Source organism: Myripristis murdjan, chromosome 16 (assembly GCF_902150065.1).
Source record: "Myripristis murdjan chromosome 16, fMyrMur1.1, whole genome shotgun sequence".
Lineage (NCBI taxonomy): Eukaryota > Metazoa > Chordata > Actinopteri > Holocentriformes > Holocentridae > Myripristis > Myripristis murdjan.
The window spans coordinates 333,430-357,874 of NC_043995.1; the positions used below are offsets into that span (position 1 = coordinate 333,430).

General features: G+C 42.7%; 1 protein-coding gene across 2 annotated transcripts in view; it reads left to right on the plus strand.

The window, feature by feature from the left end:
- Window positions 1–24,445, plus strand: part of cdk14 (cyclin dependent kinase 14) — a 433,611-nt gene that overhangs the window by 84,205 nt on the left and 324,961 nt on the right. Inside the window, exon 1 of one of the 2 annotated variants that reach the window (XM_030071500.1) lies at window positions 16,445–16,568. The exons of the other annotated variant lie outside the window; for it this stretch is intronic. The gene's annotated coding sequence lies outside the window, so the exon portion shown is untranslated. Of the gene's footprint in view, window positions 1–16,444; window positions 16,569–24,445 lie in introns of those variants that run through there. 2 annotated transcript variants of the gene reach the window in all.

A 24,445-nucleotide genomic window follows, 5' to 3' on the forward strand; every position in this document is an offset into this window, starting at 1 on the left:
CCCCGGCTTTTCCACCACTCCTCGCCAGATTGTTGTTTCAGCCTCCGTGGACCGTTACCACCAGCCTGCCAACCCTACAGCCTGCCTCCTCCAAGCCACCTCTGCCTACCACGAACCCCTCCATTCTCCCTCCAGCCAATGCCAGCCATTCACCACCACCATCACCTCTCTCTTCCAAGTGGGACACTCCATTTTTCCCCCTTTCCTGAGCCCAAATCTTATTTTTGCTGTTTTTTGAAAATAAATTCATTTTTTGCTGATCTGCTTGTCTCGCTCTTGGGTCCTCCCTTCGTGAGTCCTCAACAATATTATAGGCGAGTTAATTTGGGAGGTGGAGCCACATGTGTCCAAGTGGATGTGTCACAAGGTTGTACTGATTGAGTAAAATCCCCGGGTCACACCACACACACACACGACGCAGAGGTGGAATATGTGTAAACTAATTTATTGACAAGGTAGTTTGGGCAAATATAATATTAAAAATAAAAATATAACACAGCTGCTGGCTTATGATAAAACAATAAAACGTGCTGGCGTAAGTGTCCAATTAAAACAGTCTTTCCTCTAAACAGTCTATATGAGTAATATACTCAGTCCATTCCAGTGGCGTCCCGGTATCAGTCCGACCGTGTGCGTGGCGAGGCTCCGTGGGGGCGTGCATTGAAGCCGCCTGGGCGCGCTCTCGTTCCCTAAAGTGTGTGCGCAAGATAGCAATTTTAGGGATAGCACATGAAACACACCTCCAGGTGCAAATGATGGAGTCGGCATAACGGATAGCGGGTAGCGTGGGCGCAAGATACCGTTTAGGGATAGCGGAAGTTCCTAAATTATACAACAGGTTGTATAATGAAATTAAAATGTGGTTCCCTCATGATTGATTAATTGATTGTATAAAAAATAAAATTATTAAACATGGTGGACTGCAGATGGTGCATTAAGTAGTCTCATAGCCTGAGGGAAGAAGCTGCTCTGTAGTCTGGTGGTAAGGCAACGAATACTTCTGTATCTTTTGCCTGACGGCAGCAGGGTGAACAGGCTGTGGCTGCTGTGGGTGTTGTCTTTTAGTATCCTTTTGGCTCTGCGCAGGCACCTCACCTCCCCGATATCACTGATGCTTGGTAGATGGGTGCCAGTGATGTTTTGGGCAGTTTTAATCATTCGTTGCAGAGTCTTCCTGTCCTGGGCTGTGCACATCCCATGCCAGTTTGTGATGTTTCCAGTCAGGATGCTTTCAATTGCTCCTTTGTAGAAGTTGACAAGAACTTGCCGTGAGAATTTGCTTTCTTAAGTTTCCTTAAGAAATACAGCCATTTCTGAGCTTTTTTAACCAGGGCAGAGATATGTGAGGTCCATGACAGGTTCTCTGTTATGCTGATGGGGGTGCTGGAGCCTATCCCAGCACTCATAGGGCGAAGGCAGTGAAACACCCTGGACAGGTCGCCAGTCCATCGCAGGGCAGACAGACAAACACTGACATTCACACACACACAGTCATACCTAGGGGCAATTTAGCTTCTCCAATTCACCTAGCCTGCATGTCTTTGGACGGTGGGAGGAAACCGGAGTGCCCGGAGGAAACCCACGCAGACACGGAGAGAACATGCAAACTCCACACAGAAAGGACCTTTGATGGGAATCAGAATCAGAATCAGAATCAGAATATTTTATTGATCCTTAGGGGGAAATTACTTTTTGTTACAATAACAACTCCCACTCCAAGTGTACAAGTTAAAACAGCAAATAGTCAAGAAAAATAAAGAAAGGCCAATGATGGTGGTGTCATCCGCAAACTTCACAATAGAGTTCTCTCCATGTTGGGGGTTGCAGTCGTGGGTGTACAGCATGAACAGCCCTGGGGGGCTCCGGTGTTGAGCACTAGAGTGGAGGAGGAGAGACTGCCAATCCGAACTGACTGGGGTCTGTTTGTGAGGAAGTCCAGTATCCAGTTGCAGAGAGTGGTACTGATGCCCAGAGTGTTCAGTTTTCCAATCTGCTACATGCGGGAGATTGTGTTGAAAGCTGAGCTGAAATCAACAAACAGCATTCTGATGTAGGTGTTGTTTTTCTCAAGGTGAGTGAAGACTGAATGGAGAGCAGTGGAGATGGCATCCTATGTGGATCTGTTGGTTCTGAATGCAAACTGCTGAGGGTCCAGACTGGCAGGGATGTTGTTCTTTATGTGCTGGAGAACCAGTTTCTCAAAGCACTTCATCACGATGGGGGTGAGTGCCACAGGGCGGTAGTCATTTAGATCAGACACTGCAAACTTTTTAGGTACAGGGATGATGGTGGCTGTCTTGAAGCAGGTTGGAACATTCCCCTGTGACAGCGACATGTTGAAAATGTCAGTAATGACATCTACTAGCTGGTTGGCACATGTTTTTAGTACACAGCCAGGGATGTTATCAGGCCCAGCAGCATTACTCATATTCACTTTCAGCAGGATTTTCCTCACATCCACTGTGGATACTGACAGTGGCTGGTCCTCTGGAGGCGGAGTAGACTTTACAGCTGACTCTCTGTTGAGGAGATCAAAGCGAGCATAAAATGTGTTTAGCTCGTCTGGTAATGTGGCCTCACACATGATGGGAGTGCTCCTGCTTTTGTAGCCTGTAACACTTTTGACCGCCTGCCACAAGTCTTTGCTGTTGTTGGTGTTAAGGTCTCTCTCCAGTCTCTGCTGATGCCTTCGCTTTGCATCCTTGATGCCAGCTTTCAGTTTTACTCTGGAAGTGTTGTAAGCTTCTTTGTCACCTGACTCATCCAGGCTTTCTCATTAGGGAATGATTTGACTGTCCTTATTTTTACCACATCATCAGCACATTTGCTGATGTATGATGTCACTGATGATGTGTATTCTTCAAGGTCGATATGGTTCTCCTGGGTAGCAGCATCTTTGAACATCTGCTAGTCTGTGCATTCAAAACAGTACTACAGCCTCATCTGTCCACATCCTAACTGTTTTTACAGTTGGTTTGACCCTTTTTGTCAGTTGGATGTAAGTAGGCAGGAGAAGCTAGGAGATGTGGTCTGATGAGCATGAGGGAGGGCTCTGTAGTTGCCAGGACCATTGGTCTAGACATGGTGTGTTGTTTCCTCTGGTGGAGATGTGGACGTGCTGGTGGAATCAAGGCAAAACAGTTCTGAGGTCTGCTCAATCTCTACTGACAAGTGCGAAATGCCTTCTTTTGAAATGTTCGTGTGTGACTGATGTGCTCCTGTGATATGCAGGGTCCACTTTACAAATATTGCAGCCAGTCCTCTTCTCTGCAGAGTTTAGGGTGAAGTACTCCCAGACTTTTGAGATTTTCGGATGTGATGGTGTTGCATTGGCTGCCACCATTTTGCTACATTTTATGATTACTTGTTGCTTCCCAGTCACTGTTTGGCATGCCTCACTCTCAGCAAGGATAGCAACGATGCAAGATGGCTCACCCCTCAGGTACTAACCTCCGGAAAACAGTGTCAGGTCCCTGCACAGCATGAAAAATACGCACAATGGTGTGACTGGCTAACGACAATTTTATTGACAATTAAATTCATGGGCAACTAACTTTGTCATTGATTTTTGATGACAGTGTCGATCGTATCATTGCACCCCTACTGTCAGCCTTTCCTGGTGTCTTTATTTTGTAGTACACTCCTGATCAAAATTTTAAGACCAGTTGAAAAATTGCAAGAATTTACATTTTGCACTGTTGGATCCTAAGAAGGTTCTAAGTAGAGCTTCAAAATGCAAAAAGAAGAAATGGGAGTGAGACAAAAAAAAAAAAAAAAAAAAATTGAGTAAGCAATTTATTGCAAACAACCATTAAACTGAAATAGGCTGTTCATCAGCTGATCAAAAGTTTAAGACCACAGCCTTTCAAAGCCCAAATTTTTGCAAGAATGTGGATTCAGTCATTTTCTGTCAGGTATCCACACTGTCATGGCCTCCTGATGGCAAAGGCAAAAAAGCTTTCTTGTTAATGACCTGAAAAATTTGTTTCGGCATGCTTGATGCTCGTGTTTACAGGAGGCTAGTGGGAATGTTGCTCCAAGTGGTGAAGATAGCTTCACGGAGGGCATCCACTGTCTGGAACTGGTGTCCATTTTTGTAAACTTCCCTTGCCATCCAACCCCAAATGTTCTCAACTGGATTTAGATCAGGGGAACACGCAGGATGGTTCAAAAGAGTGATGTTATTTCTCTGGAAGAAGTCTTTTGTCAGGCAGGCATTGTGAACTGCAGCGTTGTCCTGTTGAAAAACCCAGTCATTACAACACAGACGATGGCCTTCAGTCATGAGGGATGCCCCCTGCAACATCTCCACATAGCCAGTTGCCGTTTGACACCTCTGCACAACCTGAAGCTCCATTGTTCCATTGAAGGAAAAAGCCCCCCAGATCATGATGGCGCCCCCTCCACTGTGCCGTGTAGAAAACATCTCAGGTGGGATCTCCTTGTCATGCCAGTAACATTGGAAGCCATCAGGACCATCAAGGTTAAATTTTTTCTCATCAGAGAATAAAACTTTCTTCCACATTTCAATGTCCCATGTTTGGTGCTCTCATGCAAACTCCACACGGGCAATTTTGTGCCGTTGAAGGAGACGAGGCCTTTGAAGACGTTTTTTGTTCTTAAAACCCTTCTCTCGCAGATGCCGTCTGATGGTTATGGGACTGCAGTTGGCACCAGTGACAAGCTTAATTTGGGCCGAGGATCGTCCCATGTCTTGACAGACAGCCAATTGGATCCTCCGGCTCAGGGCTGGTTAAATTGTTTTGGGTCTACCCCTTGACTTTTTTGTTCCATAACCCTCAGGATCTTTTAAGAAGTTTAAAATGACTGTCTTACTGCGTCCAACTTCAGCAGCAATGGCATGCTGCGAGAGGCCTTGCTTATGCAGCTCAACAATCCGACCGCGTTCAAGGAGAGAAAGCTTTTTTGCCTTTGCCATCACGAGGTGATGACAGAGTGGATACCTGACAGAAAATGACACTGAATCCATATTTTTGCAAAGATTTGGACTTTTAAAGGCAGTGGTCTTAAACTTTTGATCAGCTGATGAACAGCCTATTTCAGTTTAATGGTTGTTTGCAATAAATTGCTTACTCAATTTTTTTTTGTCCCACTCCCATTTCTTCTTTTTGCATTTTGAAGCTCTACTTAGAACCTTCTTAAGATCCAACAGTGCAAAATGTAAATTCTTGCAATTTTTCAACTGGTCTTAAAATTTTGATCAGGAGTGTATGTGCCACCGTGTCACATTCTGGGTCGCTTCATGACACAAAACAGGAAGAGAGAGAAGTTCTTCTACCATAATGTTAATGGAAGAATCACTTCCAACATGTGGAAGAATACAGGAGGCAACAGTTTTTCTGGAAAATGTGGTCTGAATTTCAAGATGTACCAGCAACAAAAAAAACATTGATATGAGAAAGTTTTCAAGTAATCTTTAAAGCAAAATTGGTAGAGTGTTGGGTTGTTTAGTAGTTTAGTAGTTGTTAAGCACCATTACTAGTAGTGCCTACTTTATCAATACACTTAATTCATATCAACTATGAATACTAATCAGGTGCCCAAAAAATCAGATCCTGTACTTCATAGTATAGTTTTCCATGACGATGACGAATGAAGAGTTAGTTGGCTATATGACTGTGTGTGTGTGTGTGTGTGTGTGTGTGTGTGTGTGTGTGTGTGTGTGTGTGTGTGTGTGTGTGTGGCCTGTCAACAAAGCAGGTTTTGCTAGTCTTCTACAGAAATGCAGTACAGGCTAAAAGTTTGGACACACCTTCTCATTCAATGCGTTTTCTTTATTTTCATGACTATTTACATTGTAGATTCTAACTGAAGGAATCAAAACTATGAATGAACACATGTGGAGTTATGTACTTAACAAAAAAAGGTGAAATAACTGAAAACATGTTTTATATTCTAGTTTCTTCAAAATAGCCACCCTTTGCTCTGATTACTGCTTTGCACACTCTTGGCATTCTCTTGATGAGCTTCAAGAGGTAGTCACCTGAAATGGTTTTCACTTCACAGGTGTGCCTTATCAGGGTTAATTAGTGGAATTTCTTGCTTTATCAATGGGGTTAATTTTATCGGCTTGAACAGCTAATACATGACAGAGGACATAGTCCTTAACAAAAGTTCTGAAGGAATTATTATTAATTCAAACCGTTTGGATTTTAGAAGCCCTCAAAGTCAGAGTGTCCACAACCAGCGCCTCTACTTTTTCCCATGGACTCTGGTGTGAATAAGGCAGAATCCTGGCAGATCCTTGGCACTAATTAGGCCCCTGGTGACTAAAGTAAAAGTCTGACAGCTTCCAAACCTATGCCAATGGACAGAGGACGAAAATTCCTACAAAAATAAATATTATGGTGTGGATTGGAAAAAGTTTGTGGCCGCTGTGAAGACTAGTTTAACAGCTATTGACTCTGGTCAGCTCTGATCTGCTCTGCACTCTCTGTCTATTGACACACTCCAGCTGCCAGCATAACAATTATCTTTTTTGTGTTCTTAAAGACAGTAGCACAGAATTTACAACTCCTTTACAACATTTTTCCAACACTTGCTCTTGGATAATAGACAGAATGTATAGTATATCGATTAAATTCATCAATTCAATCAATAATTTCATCATTAATACTGGTAAAATATTTGAGACAAACTCATCTAATGTTAACTGTAAATATCTGTTCCACATTTGCCACGCTCATAAACCCGTATCTAATGTGACTGAATGACAAGTCCAGTGTTTTAGCAAGCTAGTTAACAAGAATCTCAGTTAGTTTGGAGCCTACTAGCCATGTTGTTATTGTGCATGCAACCTTTGGCGACTTTTGTAGGTTAATAAAAGTAATGATTGAGATTCCTGACTTATAGCTCACCTGTAGTTTTCGTCTTTTTAAAGTAGACCCTAAGATTGCGTTGTCCAGCTGCTCGTTAGGCCATGCTGACATTGCAACGCAGTTAATCCTCAAAATGTCGCTCTGCGCTGCAGCTCGCGCCCATGGATGTATATTCGCGCCTCTCCCTCTGGCATCAGCCAATTAAAAATAACAATCATGTTGTGTCATTGCATGTTTGTGTGCCCCGGTCCCCTCAGATTTTATTATTTCTTTAACTCAACATGTGTACTACTCTCTAATGATGAAATAGCAGTAATATTTCCACATTTTGGGGTGGGGGTTGGGGGTTATTTCAGGGTGGATGCCATCCCCCCTCATCCTCCCTCAACTGGAGTACTGGCTATTGTGTACTTATTAAAAACAATAACTGTTCAGATGTGATCTTTTCCATGCAGTTATAAAAGGATGAGAGAACAAGGTTAAAACTAGACTCATTTTAAAGGTGCATTGAACAAAATCGCTGACGGTCAGCTGGAATGAGGATCCTGTAGACTCAGCTAACAAGAATGTGGAATAAGCTCATAAAATGATGGGTGGGTCCACATTGCTTTCATTGTCAGTTCAGTCTATAAGGTCCTCTCTTCCATCAACTCTGCAATTTTTCAGGACAAAAAAATTTTACAGAAAATTTGGAAATGACAAAAAGTGCATCAGCAAAGCAGAACCAGATTCCTTCTGTTAACTGTGTTGCGTTGACTGTTACTTGTGAAAGATCCCACAATTTGTCAATAAGCAAAAATATACTTAAGTAAGGCCCCAGGGAAGACCCAGGACACGCTGGAGGGACTATGTCTCTCGGCTAGCCTGGGAACACCTTGGTGTCCCTCCTGAGGAGCTGGCGGAAGTGTCTGGGGAGAGGGAAGTCTGGGCGTCTCTGCTTAGACTGCTGTCCCCGTGACCCGGCCCCGGATAAGCGGCAGACGAAAAGCCCACACCTCTCTATAGAAAGCCTCACAGCTGACAATGCATATTAGAGCAGAGACCAAGCCATGAGGTCAAAGTAACTGCCTGCAGAGCTCAGAGACAGGATTGTTGCAAGGCACAGATCTGGGGAAGGCTACAAAAAAATTCTGCTGCACTGAAGGTTCCCAAGAGCACAGTGGCCTCCATGATTCTCAAATGGAAGACGTTTGGCACAGCCAGGACTCTTCCAAAAGCTGGTTGCCCAGCCAAACTGAGCAATGGTGGGAGAAGAGCCTTAGTAAGAAAGGTTACTAAGAACCCAATGGTCATCCTGTGATCCTGTGTGGAGATGGGACAAAGTTCCAGAGGGACCACCATCACTGCGGTTCTCTACCAATCTGGGCTTTATGGCAGAGTGGCTAGATGGAAGCCTCTCCTCAGTGCAAAACACATGAAAGACCACTTTGAGTTTGCAAAAAAGCACCTGAAGAACTCTCAGATCGGGAGAAACAAGATTCTGTGGTCTGATGAAACCAAGATTGAACTGTTTGGCCTCCATTCCAAACGTTATGTCTTTCAGCAGCAGGGACTGGGAGACGGGTCAGGGTTGAGGGAAAGTTGAATGGAGCAAAGTACAGAGATATCCTCAATGAAAACCTGTTCCACAGCACTCAGGACCTCACACTGAGCCGAAGGTTCCAACAGGTTCCAACATGACAATGACCCTAAGCACACAGCCAAGACAACACAGGAGTGGCTTAGGGACAACTATGAGAATGTCCTAGATAGATAGATAGATAGATAGATAGATAGATATACTTTATGCCCAGCCAGAGTCCTGACTTGAGCCCTATCAAACATCTCTGGAGAGACCTGAAAATGGCTGTCCACTGATGGTCCCCATCTTACCTGACCGAGCTTGAGAGGATTTGCAAAGAAGAATGGCAGAAAATCCCCCAATCCAGGTGTGCAAAGCTTGTGTCATATCCAAAAAGACACGAGGCTGTAAATGCTGCCAAAGGTGCTTCAACTAAGTACTGAATAAAGGGTCTGAATACTTATGTCATTGAGATATTTTAGTTTTTTCTTTTTCACAAATTTACAAAAAAATTCTACAATTCTGTTTTCACTTTGTCATTAGGGGCTACTCAGTGTAGATTAATGAGAGAAAAAAGGAATTTAAACGATTGTAGCATCAGGCTGCAACATAAGTGAAAAAAATGAAGGGGGTCTGAATACTTTCTGAATGGACTGTATGTACATGCAAATTTAAAAAAAAATGTACGTACTATATATATATATATATATATATATATATATTGTATGTCCTTGTATTGCTATTATAAGCTGCATAAATGATACAGGACAAATTAATTGTAATCTGTATATTAATATTTCTGTCTATGTTATACTGTGCACATATGCACAACATGCACATATACTGTGCATGTTTGATAAATACACAACCCAGATGTCATGGTTTTTGTTTGTTTGTTTGTTTGTTTGTTTGTTTTATTTGTGCCTGTAGAATTGTACTTTGAGCAAAAATAACAAAACAAAACAAAAAAAAACCTTCACTAGAAGCACATCCATAATAATAATAATTTGTCATTTATAATAATAAATGACTAATTTTGCAGTCATGTAATTATGACAACAACAACAACAACGATAATAATGATAATGATGATGATAATGTATCTCTGCCTCAGGACATTGAAAGCTTACTGTACAAACCTGTAGGACATGTATTGCCCTCTGCTGGCCAAGCTGAGCCCCATCCCCCTTACACTTTGACATGTCAGTCTGTTAGGATACATAGCATCAACATAAACAGTCCTCTTGACATAATTTGCACAATCGAGGCTGCATGTGAGAGACATTTCTATCAACATAGAATAAGGTTTTATGGAATCATGAGCCCCCGCAGACCCATTATTCTCAACTATGGTTCAAGAAGCCACAGGTCTATTTGAAGTTGGTGTGCCAGAGTCAGTCCAAGATCAGTCCCACTTCAGATGTCATAACTTCAAGAGCACTATGCTTTTTGAGACAATTTCTGCAGGTTTGTTACAGTAATGTGTAAGAGCTAATCGGAGGGCCTGAAGCAGTGTGCTCAGTGATGTAAAGGGATGATGTTTAGTACTTATTTAAATGCGACGGCAGTCCTGCCTGTTTCATGTGCTTGTGTTATATCAGCCTGCTGATTTGCATTCTGATGTAAGCGAGCGGCACAAAGCTCTGGATTATTCCTAACGACAACCAAACAGCAGACAGATGAGCCATTTGACCAGGCCCGCTGTGAAGGAGTAATTGTCAGAAAGATCATCCCTTCAGGCCAATCTATTATTTATTAATTAGTCCTAATTTAACTGCAGTACTGAGATTAGGAGGCAATCAAAATATTCTTCAATAAGCAATTTTATTCTTGTTTTGTCATTTGGTCTGCCCTCATATCTGATCTGCAGTCCCCAGAGGTGGTAGACTCAGGGAGTGCACTGCAGAATATCAATGAGACTGATGAAGAAGCAACATTGAGAGTTTCTTTCCTCTGGAGAGGAGACGGAGGCATCAGAAAGATCCTAAATCCTACTGCAGACAGAGGGAAGGAGGAGGAGGGGACGTACCACAGATGTGTTATCCGAGTTCAAGGGGAATTTAGGCCAGGCAGGGGTGTCAATATCAGTAAACATTTGCCCAAGCATAAGCATGTGTACATGCGCACAAGCACATGCATTCACACAACACACACACACATGCTGCACAAACCAATGTAAAACAGTTGGAGTGCTAAGGATAGCAGCTGGGTGCTTCATCTCTTCCAGGTCACTCATTTCTCCGTCATGTCCAGTGTTAAATGGATATGGTGTTTCTGCGACATTATTCACTTATGTCCATGTGCTTTGCTTGTCACTGTCCTCCGAGAAGTAAGCACTGATTTGTTTGTGCTTTTAATTAAATTGTAGAAGCAAAGGTTGCCAGCAGCCAAAAACACATCCTACTATGTGTGTGTGTGTGTGTGTGTACATATATATATATATATATATATATATATATATATATATATATATATATATATATATATATATATTCTTTGTATAGCTATAGCTTTAGTGATAAGCTATTTGAGCATATAAAAGCATATAAAGCATAAAGCATATAGCATAAAATTATCACCCAATTCTGTGTTTCACCTTGTTAGTCAACTTCACTCCAACTCATTACCACCAATTTTACACTTATTTTTGGAATGTATGGTCAATAGACCTCATTTACATAACATGATACCTCATTTTTGAGTAAAAATAAGCAGAAATTCTGAATTATTTTGACTATAGTTAAACTCAGGCATATAAATGAATGGATTATCGCAGACTGGTATATGTGAAAATGAAATCAAATCATTTCAAATGCTTGGACCACCACCCAGCACCACCCAGTGGTGGGCGGATCAGATTGACCAGGGAATATCTCAGGAGGGGAGAAATTGAGAAAAATATCCATAATTCATTGCAAGTAGTGATCATCAATTTTATTTGAAGTGTGTGACAGAGAACCATCTGCCATTTTCAGGCAGTTATATGGAATGGAAAATCAAATTTTAAATATAAAAGAAATGTGAACACGGGTCAATTTGACTCAAAGACCACAGAAGGGTTAACTATTAACATTTAACATAATCAATTTAGCCAAAGCTTCCAAACACGTTGTCTTTGATCATTGGACTCACAGTGGCAGATGAAGACGGACTCTAGCGGTGATGCGCAACGCTTTTTTTCTTTTTTTTTCCACTGAGCAAGTCCAGGCTCTGTTTACAACCAGATGGAGTGACAGCGGGGACGGCCAATCACACATTAGCAAGAAACGGCAGAGCCAATCGAAGAGCTTGTGGGCTGTCTCAAGGGAAACAGGCTTCAGCCTGAGTGGCCATTTTCCGCTGGGTCCTAGTGCCTGACCTGTCTGCATTTAATATAGCGTAACATTGTTTTTGGACGGTAAAAACTAAAGGGGACCAAAACTGCCTTTTGAAAAAGTGGACGGGACATGTCCCCAACCCCCCACCCCCCAACCTCAAATTACGTCCATGGTTAGGATTTGCACAAGACTTGATGGAAACATTAGTAACAGGCCAAGAGAGAGCTGATGAACTTTTCATGCTGAAGGGAACATGGCAGTGGGCATCTCCCATGTTGAAATATTAAAGAGAAAACATTATGGGGTGCCGCTGTGGCCCACTTAATACTGTACCATGCCTTAAGTCAATACCGCTGTGGCCTGGGTCCAAATCCAGCCCATACCATTTGCTGTATTTCATCGCCTCTCTCTCCCCTGGTAATCCTGTTTCTCTCTACCATCAAATAAAGCAGAAATAAGGAGAATCTTAAAATTAAAAAAAAAAAAAAAAAAAACATTCAAAAACATTACTTTCAATTAAAAATTTGAAAAGCAAGACTTGACAAAAGTTTAATGTAGTCAATTATGTGATGTGAAAACCTTTACAGTTTTCATTAAATATCTTTTGTGATGTGACCATCAATGCCATAGGAATTCATCAGTCTGGTGTGGTGATGTTTGGATTTGAAGATGTGGATCACTATTATCACGTGGCCCACAGTGATGAATGAATCCTATTACTAGTCTGATATTATTCTATTTGCAACTGAAAGAAAAGCTTTGTGATCACCAATGATCTGCCTGTGATTTTTGTGCCATGTTTCATTTTTTATTTTCAAATTAGACAAATTGCTTTGTCACTTGAGCATGAACTTGAGACACAGAAAGAGAAAAATACACTCACCTTGCCCTCATTTGATGCTTTTCATTCACATTAGCAGCCCTAATGAGACTCAGGAGATTAATCAAAGGCAAAAGAGATGATTTGTATTGGGGAAAAAGCTTTATTGTTGTATGCAAAACTTTCTTGTAAACCACAGTGGCAGAAAGAAAGATTTTTTTTTTCTAAACTCAGTATTCTGCAACAATATTCAGCACATGTTGTGTTTTGAATAAGGTGTTAGTCACACTTTTTGTTGAATGGAAGAAACTTGCTTGCTTGCTCGCTCATCCTGTATTTTTTTCTCTATCCATCTACATTTACCATCGCCACAAGGTCAAACCCTTCTGTGTGGGTCAAAAGGTACAGGTTGAGAGAAAGTAGATACAACAAAAGGGTAGATCACAAGCTGGTGTTGGACTTCATGCTCTGTCTACCAGCAATGTTTCATCTATGTGTGAGCTGAGTCCTGCGTGTTCTTTAATGAAGCAATAGGAGAAGATATTCGGTCCCAAAATATCAGTTTATTTAGCCGTAGATGAATAAAGCATACAGAGCTCTGGGTCTGAATCTTCCTGTCCCTGACCAACAACAAAGTGTGTCAGTTCACGAAGTCTGACTGACTATCTTTCCCTGACCCAGTCTGATATACTAAACAGAATGTTGCATCAACATGTGAGTGTGTTCTTCTCCAGGATTGGTCCGTTGATCTGACTCCATTCTCTTCCTTGATGTGCTTGCATTCTTGTTGCTCCCCACCTGCAGCTGCTAGACTTAAGTTGTCATCCACCTACTATGGCTCCCATTCTCTGAAACCACAGAGCACAACACAGCACACAACATATCCTGTCTCTATACCCCACAGGGGTCTCTTTTACCAAATATGGGGTAAACCAGGTCTTCTAAGAACATCCCTACAAGGTCTTCTCCTAAGAACATCACTTTCCTGTCCCTCTCAGGTATTTCTATTATGTAGTTATTCTTGCACATCTCTGTTTGTTGCATATCTTCAGTACTTTTCCACTGTCTCTACAATATCCTGTTATGCACAGTACTCTCACAGCAGACTTTATTACTTAAGCATATTCTCACAGCAAACTTTATTACTTAAGCATAGCCTTCCTATGGATTAATAAATGCATTACTTCAGATTAATGTGTTTTACTTATTATTGCTAAGCATCAAACCATAGGACATATCTACACTGGACAAGCTGCTCAACAGTAGGACATGTTAAAAATGGATTACTGCCTGTTTCATTTGTAACTTTAACCTATACAACTGTATACTCTAGTGGAGACCCCAATGTTTACAAAGATCCCAGATATGTCTTGGTTAAGTCCAGGGAAATGTGTATACAGTGAGGCATAAGTCATCTAGATATTAGTTTTGAATATTTTCCTCAATACCTGAATGGAGTTGAATGGAAACTTGAATGTGTGTGTGTGTGTGTGTGTGTGTGTGTGTGTGTGTGTGTTCAACTTCAAGGCTATAGAATCTCTAGAGCCTCTCTATCATGAACTGTATCAAATAGTTGTTAAGCCATTCAAATCCCTAATTGTATATAGTAGTAACACAAAGATGCAACAGTTAATCCAAAAAAAAAAAAAAAAAAACGTTAGGTTATGGTTGACCAGATACAAATCATTTTCTTTGCAGTTTTAACTGATGGCAGTCTTTTGTGCCCATTCTATGGAGTGTAGATAGATGTCTGGTTCAGATCCAATCCAAACCATCTTATTATGGATTCCATGCCCTCCTGCCACACCATAGAACATACCTAGATCCTATAGCAATAGGCCTATCATTTAAGGTCATCCATGATGGAGAGAAAAGGAGCAAGGAAGAGCTGTTGAGTGAGAATGTGAACAAAGTAAAAGTAACTGATATCTTTGATCTGTAGTGTGTTACGTGTTAGAGGCAAGGCAAACTCAGTTACCTCTATTCGACCAAAATATTTCTGGTTCTGAACAGTTCCGTTCAGGATTCTTGGATCCAAGGTGCAAACTAGCAAAGCGGCCCATGTTTGCACCAGTTTGGAGTGGAACCTTTGCGTCATTGAGTACGTTTACATGCACACCATATTCCAATTCGGGTCAATATTCTGGTTAAGGTAATATTCTGTATAAGGTGTTTATATGCACTGCAGCAACTGGAATATTCTGTTTACATGTTAATTGGCATATTCCTGTTTTTTGGCATATTCCACGGTCTTATTTAATGCAATACTCAATCTGCGGGGGGCAGCAGTACGCGTATAGGCCTCTGGTCTTCCAGAAATACAGAAGAAGAAGAAGAAATTTTTATTTCAGTGTTTTCTCGCATCGATATATTCCAATATTCTGGTTAAAACAGGCATATGCCAGTGGTTGTACTCGGAATATTTTCCAACTGGAATATGACCTTAATTGGGTTCAGCACGTGTTTACATGACTCGTGCGCAGCTGGATATTCCGAATAATACAGGAATATGGTGTGCATGTAAATGTGGTCTTGTTCTGTTGTGACAGACATTTATTGTCACCCAAAGAACTTCCAACTTGTGCAGCTATGGATGTTATAAAGACATAGACAACGAATATGTGCAAAATAAATGGAATGTAAAATTTTATTGAGCATATGTGTATGCAAGTGTAAGGGAAAGTGAGCATTTCCAGTAAAAGTAAATTGGTTCAGAACCCAATAAGGTTTGGCTTGCCACTGGAACCAAAAAGTAGTTGGATCTAAAGTGGGAACCATGATGACAACAGTAGTGGGTGTATATTATTCTACATGGAAAGATGTAGTCACATGAAAAAACAACAAACAAACGACTCACTCACGAGTGAGTTGGCTGTTGTTTTTCATGCCACCAGTCTAAAGCAGCTGACACAACACTCAAGCAGCTATTGTACACCACTGTTTGACCTATGCCATCAGAAAGCAAGGTCTACATTCATTATGTGCCTGCTTTGCAAAGCAAAGAAGGAATAAATTACCATCTGGTATACTTATTATTATGTGCCTGCTTTGCAATGTAAACAGGGCGCATATTATAATCTGCCATACTTTAAGCCTCCAGTACAATAGTTAAATCACTCCGATGTGGCAACACTGCAGCATAGCAGCAATTCTGCATAGAAAGGACTTCAGATTCTCACAGTTTCATGATGATTTCGACACCCAATAATGACAATAAAGAAGATTTTAATGAAAAATTGCACATTTTAGTTTACCTTGCCTTTAAGAACAGCATCTCTGACTCATGTGTTTAGGTGTGTCGTAAATATCTAACGTGTAGCTCTCCATGCTTAGAGGCTAACTGGCCTGCCATTTTCCCTGTGTTATTGTTAGTGCTCATGATCTTAGCAGGTCTAATAACTGCTGTGGTATGCTCAGGGCCCAGCTTTCATCTGAAAAAGCAGCAGCCTCTTTTTAGCTTCATCCCATCCTAGTGCAGTCCAACCCAACTTGGGTCAGCTCATTTTTAGCATAGTTTAGCTTCACTCTGCTCAGATTCACACACAGTCATGCTCAGGCTGCACCACTGTAGCCTCAGCTTGCTGCGCACAATCTGCTTCCTTAAACTGCTCTGGGCTGTACCATCTCAGCAGAGTGGGGACCGCCAGACTTTCAGGATCTCCTGGTCAGCGTGCCGTGTTCCCTTTTCTCTGCCATCTGATGCATAACAACCTGCCATGAGCACCCCTTCTTCCCCTTGAACCACAACACACTGTCTCTTGGGGCTGTCTGCCAGAAACAAGGCAGCCTCCTAACTCCCTCCCTCGCACCCCACCTCAGGTTTCACACCCCTCCCTGTAGTACAATCTCATCATTTCCAGCTTGCTAAGGCAGCGGAAGAAAACGAGAGGGAGAGGGAGGGAAGGAAAGGAGCAAGAGAGAGAGAAAGAGAGAGCGAGATGTTTCCAGCTGGTTTGCAGGGAGAGCGGTTGGCCTGAATGCATTCTGTCTGCTCTTCAGAGATATCCAGGTGAGCTGTTTCCTACTAGAAGGTAAGAGGAAGACTGAGATTAGTGCTGATTTCCTCCTGCATCCCTCCTCCTGCCACCGCCCACCTTCTTTCCCACCATCTCTTGTTTTGTGCAGTTCGCTATGTATGTGTGTATGTGTGTGTGTACGTGTGTGAGGTGTGTACGTGGTTGCATAGTATTCCCTGGACACACCACACATACACACGTCATACTGTACCATACAGTGTGCATGGATCCGGATGTTGGCATCCCTGCATACTTGCAAATGCATCATGTGGGTAGAAATGGGGTGTAAACGAGTGTCTGTGTTTATGTGCACTGGAGGTGGAGGGGGGCTGGGGGGTGTTGATGAGCTCTCATGCTAGCATGCTAGCTTGACAGTGGCTGGCCCGCCTGAGACTCAGTGTGTCCGAATGGGGAGGATGCAATGAGATGAGGGAGTCTGGCATAGAGGGCGGAAGTAATAGGTGAAGGGAAAAGGTGATGGAGGTGTGTTTGGGTGTTTGCATGTAGAGGAGGGGGCTGCATCTCTAAAAAAGAAAAAAAAAAAAAAAAGCCTCATCTGCAGTTTCTCAAATGGCTCTTTCTCTCTTGCATGCTGCCTGAAACTACAGGATTCTCCTCCCACCCCTCAAATAAAAAACAAAAATACCACCACCACTGCCACCATCATCCTCTCTGTTGCGGTGGTGATTCAGGTGTGGTTGGTTGGAGGCTAATGCTGCAGCGTTTGCTTATACAGTATATTGTCCCACTTCTTCATGAAAGGTTTATGCTTGTATTTCAACTGTAGAGGGACTGAATGTTGGCATGGTGGGAGGATGAGGAAGGAAGGGAGTAGTGCTCTCCCTAGACATTTTTGACCATCTGGGGGGCCCTTCGTTTTACCATGAGGAGATCAAAGGGGGAAAATTTTGGCAATTTTCTTGTAGTAGTTTTTTTTCCCTGCAAATTTTGTTGTTTTATTTATTTTGTTATTATTATTATTATTATTATTATTATTATTATTATTATTTTAAAAAATTTGCGGGGCTAATTTTATGGTCATTTTTCTTTTAATCTTATTTAAAATATATTATTATCATTATTATTATTATTAATATTAATATTATTAGTAGTATTAGTATTAGTATCATCATCAATAACAGCAGTAGTAGTAGTAGTATATAGTTTAAGTAATTTGTTTACTTGTTTTTTTATAATTTGATCATTTTTACTTTTAGATTTTTTTGCTGATTTTCTGATTGTTCTTTTGGCACTTCATGCAATTTTTTTGCTCACTTTATTAAGATTTTTTTTTTCACATTTCTGCATTATTTGATAGCTACAGTAGAGGTAGACAGAAGAGACAGGGGAGAGACAGGGGATGGCATGCAGCAAATAGCCTGGGCTCGCATTCAGACCCAGGATGCTGTGATCAGGACCTTCACAAGTGTTACATGCTATACTGTGTAAGTTACTGGGGTGCCCCATTGTTGGCTCATTTTTGGGTTATTTTATGCTAAACTGCTAAATTCACAAAAAATATTTTTGAAAAAAAGAAGACCCAAGAAAGTTCCAAGAAAACTGTATTTAGAATTATTGTTGTTTGCTGCATTCAGACACCTTTCAAACCCAAACCATACGTATTCAAATAAATGTTCAAAACAAAAAAAAAAGTCTGATTGGTTGTGAGGGCTCCATATTGAAGAAGGTGAGGCCTTAAGCCCTGTGCCTAATCTGCCAAGTTGGTGTGATGACTTAGGGAGGGAAGGAATAGATAGACAGACAGCGAAGGAGGGAATGGAGAGAGGCTGGCCACTTTACCATCTGTGACAGTGTCTCCTTAGATACATAGCAAGGCTTTATTCTGGGCCATATGCAGCTCCTTGGCAAGACAGTAGGCCAGACTGAATAAGGAGGGAGGGCTGAAACACGAGGAGTGTGGACCAAAGTATCAGGATTTCATGTGGCTGAGAGAAGAAAGAAGATGAGTGTTATCAGGATACAGGACCAAATATGAAGCAGTGTCTGCTTTGCAGAGATGCAATGAATTCTGTTTTGGCAGAGCTTCAAATACCTAACTCAAATATGCTATCTGTGCAAGTTAAGGTGAAGACTCACTATACCAACTATATTACTTTAAAATATAAGAATTGTCTTAATAAAAATGAATACTGATAAGGTGTTACAAGAGGAAGTATCTCAGTGTATTGCATTTTCAATTCATTGTTCCATTCCTAGTTTGTATCCTATGTATTGTTGTAATGTATTTCATAATGCTTATTCTGCCTGTGTTGTTGTGTTGACATTACAGTGAAATTCAGTGCATATGTTTCAAATAAATCTAGAGCTTCAGTGAAGAAGTTCGTTCCTGGAAAGTACTCTGCACAGCACTGAGAGCAGACACAATGCCTTGAATCATCACTAGCCTAATTCGACTGCTAATGTCAGCAAACCTTTCTAATGTGTAACAGAGATGGGTTTAATGGCCCTGGGTGTTTTTGATATGAAGTGTTCACAAAGTAAATATGTTTGCTTGAGATCCAGGCATGCTAATGAGTTAGTGAATGAATATCCAATTATGCTTCAGATCCAAATCAGTTCACGCCAAAATGTGACACCAATTACATCTGGACTGGATGCCTTTGCTGCTTTGTAAAAATGTCATCATGGCAATATTGCAGTGCTCCAGAGACGTTAAGAAGTCAAAAATTCTGGCTTTCATGCAGGGAAAAAGGTTGTGGCATCATTACAGTCCAGATTACAGTTTGGAATATTGGGCAAGATTTCTCAACCCCAAAACTGTTATGTTCAGCTTGAAAACACTCACCCTTAATAGAGTTTACAGTAATTATCTTAGCATGTAATCCTCAAAATACATTTTTGATCCATTTTCAGCTTTGCACGACCTTAAATCTATCGAAATTCAGAATCAGAATCAGAAGCCTTTACTGTCATTGTAAACAAAAGCATACAACGAAATTCGAGGTGCTTCTCCTGCTGGTGTTTTTTAGAATGTTTACATTTAAATACAATAAGATAAAAATAAGTACACTATATTACCAAAAGTATTCGCTCACCCATTCAAATGATCAGAATCAGGTGTCCTAATCACTTGGCCTGGCCACAGGTGTATAAAATCAAGCACTCAGGCATGCAGACTGTGAAACAAGACATTTGTGAAAGAATGGGCCGCTCTCAGGAGCTCAGTGAATTCCAGCGTGGAACTGTCATAGGATGCCACCTGTGCAACAAATCCAGTCGTGAAATTTCCTCGCTCCTAAATATTCCACAGTCAACTGTCAGCTCTATTATAACAAAATGGAAGCGTTTGGGAACAACAGCAACTCAGCCACGAAGTGGTAGGCCACGTAAAGTGACGGAGAGGGGTCAGCGGATGCTGAAGCGCATAGTGCAAAGAGGTCGCCGACTTTCTGCACAGTCAATCGCTACAGAGCTACAAACTTCATGTGACCTTCAGATTAGCCAAAGTACAGTACGCAGAGAGCTTCATGGAATGGGTTTCCATGGCCGAGCAGCTGCAGCCAAGCCACACATCACCAAGTGCAATGCAAAGCGTCGGATGCAATGGTGTAAAGCACGCCGCCACTGGCCTCTAGAGCAGTGGAGACGCGTTCTCTGGAGTGATGAATCACGCTTTTCCATCTGGCAATCTGATGGACGAGTCTAGGTTTGGAGGTTGCCAGGAGAACGGTACATTTCAGACTGCATTGTGCCGACTGTGAAATTTGGTGGAGGAGGAATTATGGTGTGGGGTTGTTTTTCAGGAGCTGGGCTTGGCCCCTTAGTTCCAGTGAAAGGAACTTTGAATGCTTCAGGATACCAAAACATTTTGGACAATTCCATGCTCCCAACCTTGTGGGAACAGTTTGGAGCGGGCCCCTTCCTCTTCCAACATGACTGTGCACCAGTGCACAAAGCAAGGTCCATAAAGACATGGATGACAGAGTCTGGTGTGGATGAACTTGACTGGCCTGCACAGAGTCCTGACCTGAACCCGATAGAACACCTTTGGGATGAATTAGAGCGGAGACTGAGAGCCAGGCCTTCTCGACCAACATCAGTGTGTGACCTCACCAATGCGCTTTTGGAAGAATGGTCAAAAATTCCTATAAACACTCTCCTCAACCCTGTGGACAGTCTTCCCAGAAGAGTTGAAGCTGTAATAGCTGCAAAAGGTGGACCGACATCATATTGAACTCTATGGGTTAGGAATGGGATGGCACTTCAGTTCATAGTATGAGTAAAGGCAGGTGAGCGAATACTTTTGGTAATATAGTGTATATTTCAATAGATAAAATAGTGCAAAATAAAGTAAAATAAGAAAAGTAAAATTTAAAAAAAGTAAAATAAGAATAGTGCAGTGTACAATAGTGCATTGTGCATAAATAACAGGAGAGGATGTAAACAAGTTATTCCATTTGTGAATTTCACAGGAAGTCAGCTTATTGCACGTGTTCGGTTGGTTTCACATGTTAAGACGGTTCTACGAACAGTTCTTCTTAAGGTTGTGATTATGGTGGTGATAGCTCTGGGAAAGAAGCTATTCCTCAGTCTGCTTGTTCGAGCTCTGTTGGACCTATAGCGCCGGCCCGAGGGTAGCAGCTCAAACAGGTGGTTACTGGGGTGTGAGGAGTCCTTTGTGATGTGAACAGCTCTGCTGAGGTATTGAGAGCAGCCAGTGATCCTCTGTGCTGTGGTGATCACTCTCTGCAACGCTCTCCTGTCTGCTGCCAAGCACCCCACGTACCACGCTGTGATACAGTACACCAGGATGCTCTCTATGGTGGCTCTGTAGAATGTGACCAGCAGCTTCTCCTCCAGGTTGTTCCTCCTGAGCACCCTCAGGAAGTGGAGTCGCCGCTGGGCTTTCTTCACCACCGCCGTGGTGTTAGCAGTCCAGGAGAGGTCATCAGAGATCTGCACGCCCAGGAATCGGATAGAGTGGACCCTTTCCACGCAGCCCCCGGGGCCGGGTCTGCTCTGCTCTTCCTGAAGTCCAGGATAACCTCTTTGGTTTTTGTGGTGTTCAGTAGGAGGTTGTTTTCTGAACACCACGCAGTAAGTCGGTTGACCTCATCTCCGTAGTCAGACGGGCTCATCTGAGATGAGACCGACCACGGTGGTGTGATCCGCAAACTTTACGATGGAGTTTGAGAGATGGATCGGAGTACAGTCGTATGTGTACAGAGTGAAGAGGAGGGGATTCTATACACAACCTTGTGGAAAACCGGTACTGAGCGTGAGGGTGGAGGAGAGGTGGGGGCCGAGTTTGACAGATTGTGGGTGGTTTGTTAAAAAATCCTTAATCCACTGGCAGATGGGGCAGGAGAGGCCCAGGTGCAGGAGTTTCTGCACTAGGATCTCAGGGATGATGTGGTTGAAGGCTGAGCTGAAGTCCAGGAAGATCAGCCTTGCGTAGCTCCCCTAATGCTCCAGGTGACTCAGCGCAGTGTGGAGTGCTATGGTGATAGCGTCCTCTGTAGAACGGTTTGCCCTGTAGGCAAACTGGTGGGGGTCCAGAGTGGGTGGCAGACTGTCCCTGATGTGTTGAGAAACTAGTCTTTCAAAACACTTGAGGACTACAGGTCTAAGTGCAACAGGCCTGTAGTCATTGAGACTGTCCACTGCTGGCTTTTTGGGAACGGGGATGATGGTTGAGGCTTTAAGGCAGGCTGGGACGCTCCATTGTGACAGGGACTGGTTGAAGATTGTGGTGAAAACTAAAGTCAGTTGGTCAGCGCACGCTCTGAGTACTTTGCCCAGTACACCGCCAGGGCCTGCCGCCTTCCTGGGGTTCACAGTCCTCAGCACTCACCTCACTTCATGCTCCTGGAGTGTCAGTGTGCCAGTTGTGGAGGGTGGTGGTTGTGGTGTGGCTGCTAAGGGTCTGCTGGTCTCAAACTGGGCAAAGAAGCGGTTAAGTTCCTCTGCCAGCGAGGCATCAGTCCTGGCAGTCACCTGATTGCTGCTTCTGTAGTTGGTAATTTGATTTATTCCCTGCCACATCCTCCTGGGGTCATTTTCAGCGAAGTAATCCAATATTTGTCTCTTGTAGGCCACCTTGGCCGCCCTGATGCCTTTTTTGAGGGCCGACCTGGCTGTACTGTACAGGGGCCAGTTCCTGTCCCTCGACTTGCGGCTTTTCAAGAGGGATTGCACCTCGCTATTCATCCAAGGTTTCTGGTTTGGAAAAACCCTGACGCTTTTATTGACTGTAACAGTGTGGATCCAGTTCATGATGTAGGCGAGCACAGTGTCGACATGCTCTTTGAGATCGTGGCTGAATAATAGTGTTTGAGTGTTTGAGAAGCAGTCCTGCAGCTGTGAGAGGGCTTCTTCAGGCCAGGTTCTTATTGTCTTTGTTTTCGGCCTTGTTTGCCTCTGCAGGGGGGTGTAGGTGGAGGTAAGAGACAGGCAGAGATGGTCAGATTCAGCAAGGTGGGGGAGGGGGGTAGCTTTGTAAGCATGTTTAATGTTGGAGTAAACATTGTCCAAAGTATATTCCCCCCTGGTGGCAAACTTCACATACTGGACGAATTTGGGGAGCACAGTCTTTAAGTCCGCTTTATTAAAATCTCCGGCTACAATAAAGACTCAAGCAGCTGTTCGACAATAGCCAGCAGGAGGCTAAGGGCCGTGCTAAGGTTAGCATCCGGTGGGATGTAAACAGCTATCACAATGACTACTGTAAACTCCCTCGGGAGATAAAAAGGTCTGCACGAGACTGCCAGAGCCTCTAAATCAGGAGTACAGCGTGTGTCAATGATCCTGCTGTTGCTGCACCAGTCGTTGTGCACGTAAACACAGAGCCCCCCTCCTCTGCTCTTACCCGAGTCTCTGTCTCTGTCCTGCCGGTGTAGTGTGCGTCCTGCTAGCTTGACTGCAGCGTCGGGGATCAGTGGGTGAAGCCACGTCACCGTGATGAAAATAACACTGCAGTTTCGTACAAAGCTGTTTGTGCCCATCTGTAGCTCCAGTTCATCCATTTTGTGGGTGATGGATCTGGCGTTTGAGAGGAAGATGCTCAGTAATGCTGGCCTGTGCGGTTGTTTACGTAGCCTAGCAATGAAGCCTGACCGGCATCCTCGCTTCTGCTTCCTCTCTCTCTGCCACCTCCATCGCTTGCTAGGAGGGCTGACCATCCATGGAGATCTGGCCGGTCTCGCTATGTCCTCCGGGATATTGTGTTCTCGCTGATAGTCGCCGGTAACGTGCAGATTGTACCTTTGACCAAGGCCAATTAGGTTCAGGCGACTGTAGGCGATCGTGGCTTTGCAGTATTGCAGGAACAGACAAACGAAAATTAACAAAAACAAACACCAAATTGGAGAGCTAAGAGCCGCTGCACCCGTGTGCGCCGCCATTCCATTCATGGAGTTGGGTATAATTAGATTACTTTTACACAGATTACTGTAATCTTCTCAGTAAAATTTCTCAGTAACAGTAGTTAGTGCAAGGTATTAATGTAAAGGATTGCATCTTAATAAACACATAGTTTACTAAACACAGTAGGTAAACACATTACAGTTCCTGCTGTAATAAAATTCTTACTACTTCCATTACTTGAGCATGGGACTTTGACAATGTCATGTGAGCAGAGGAGTTGGTGTTGATAAGGTCTGACCTGGGATTTAGAGGGTAATGCAAAAGTAAAGTAATTAGTAATCTAATTACTTTTTAGGATGTAGTCAAGTCAGTTTATTTATGGAGCACATTTTAAACAACAGAATTGGCCAAAGTACTGTGCAGAGGTATTAAAAAAAATACAAGATAAAAGAATGAAAATTAAAAGATATAAATGAAAGGGAAACTTCCAAAAAAAAAAAAATAAATAAATGTAAAATTACAAAAGGTGCATTTAAAGGGGATAATCTTATTATGTGAAGTAGGTT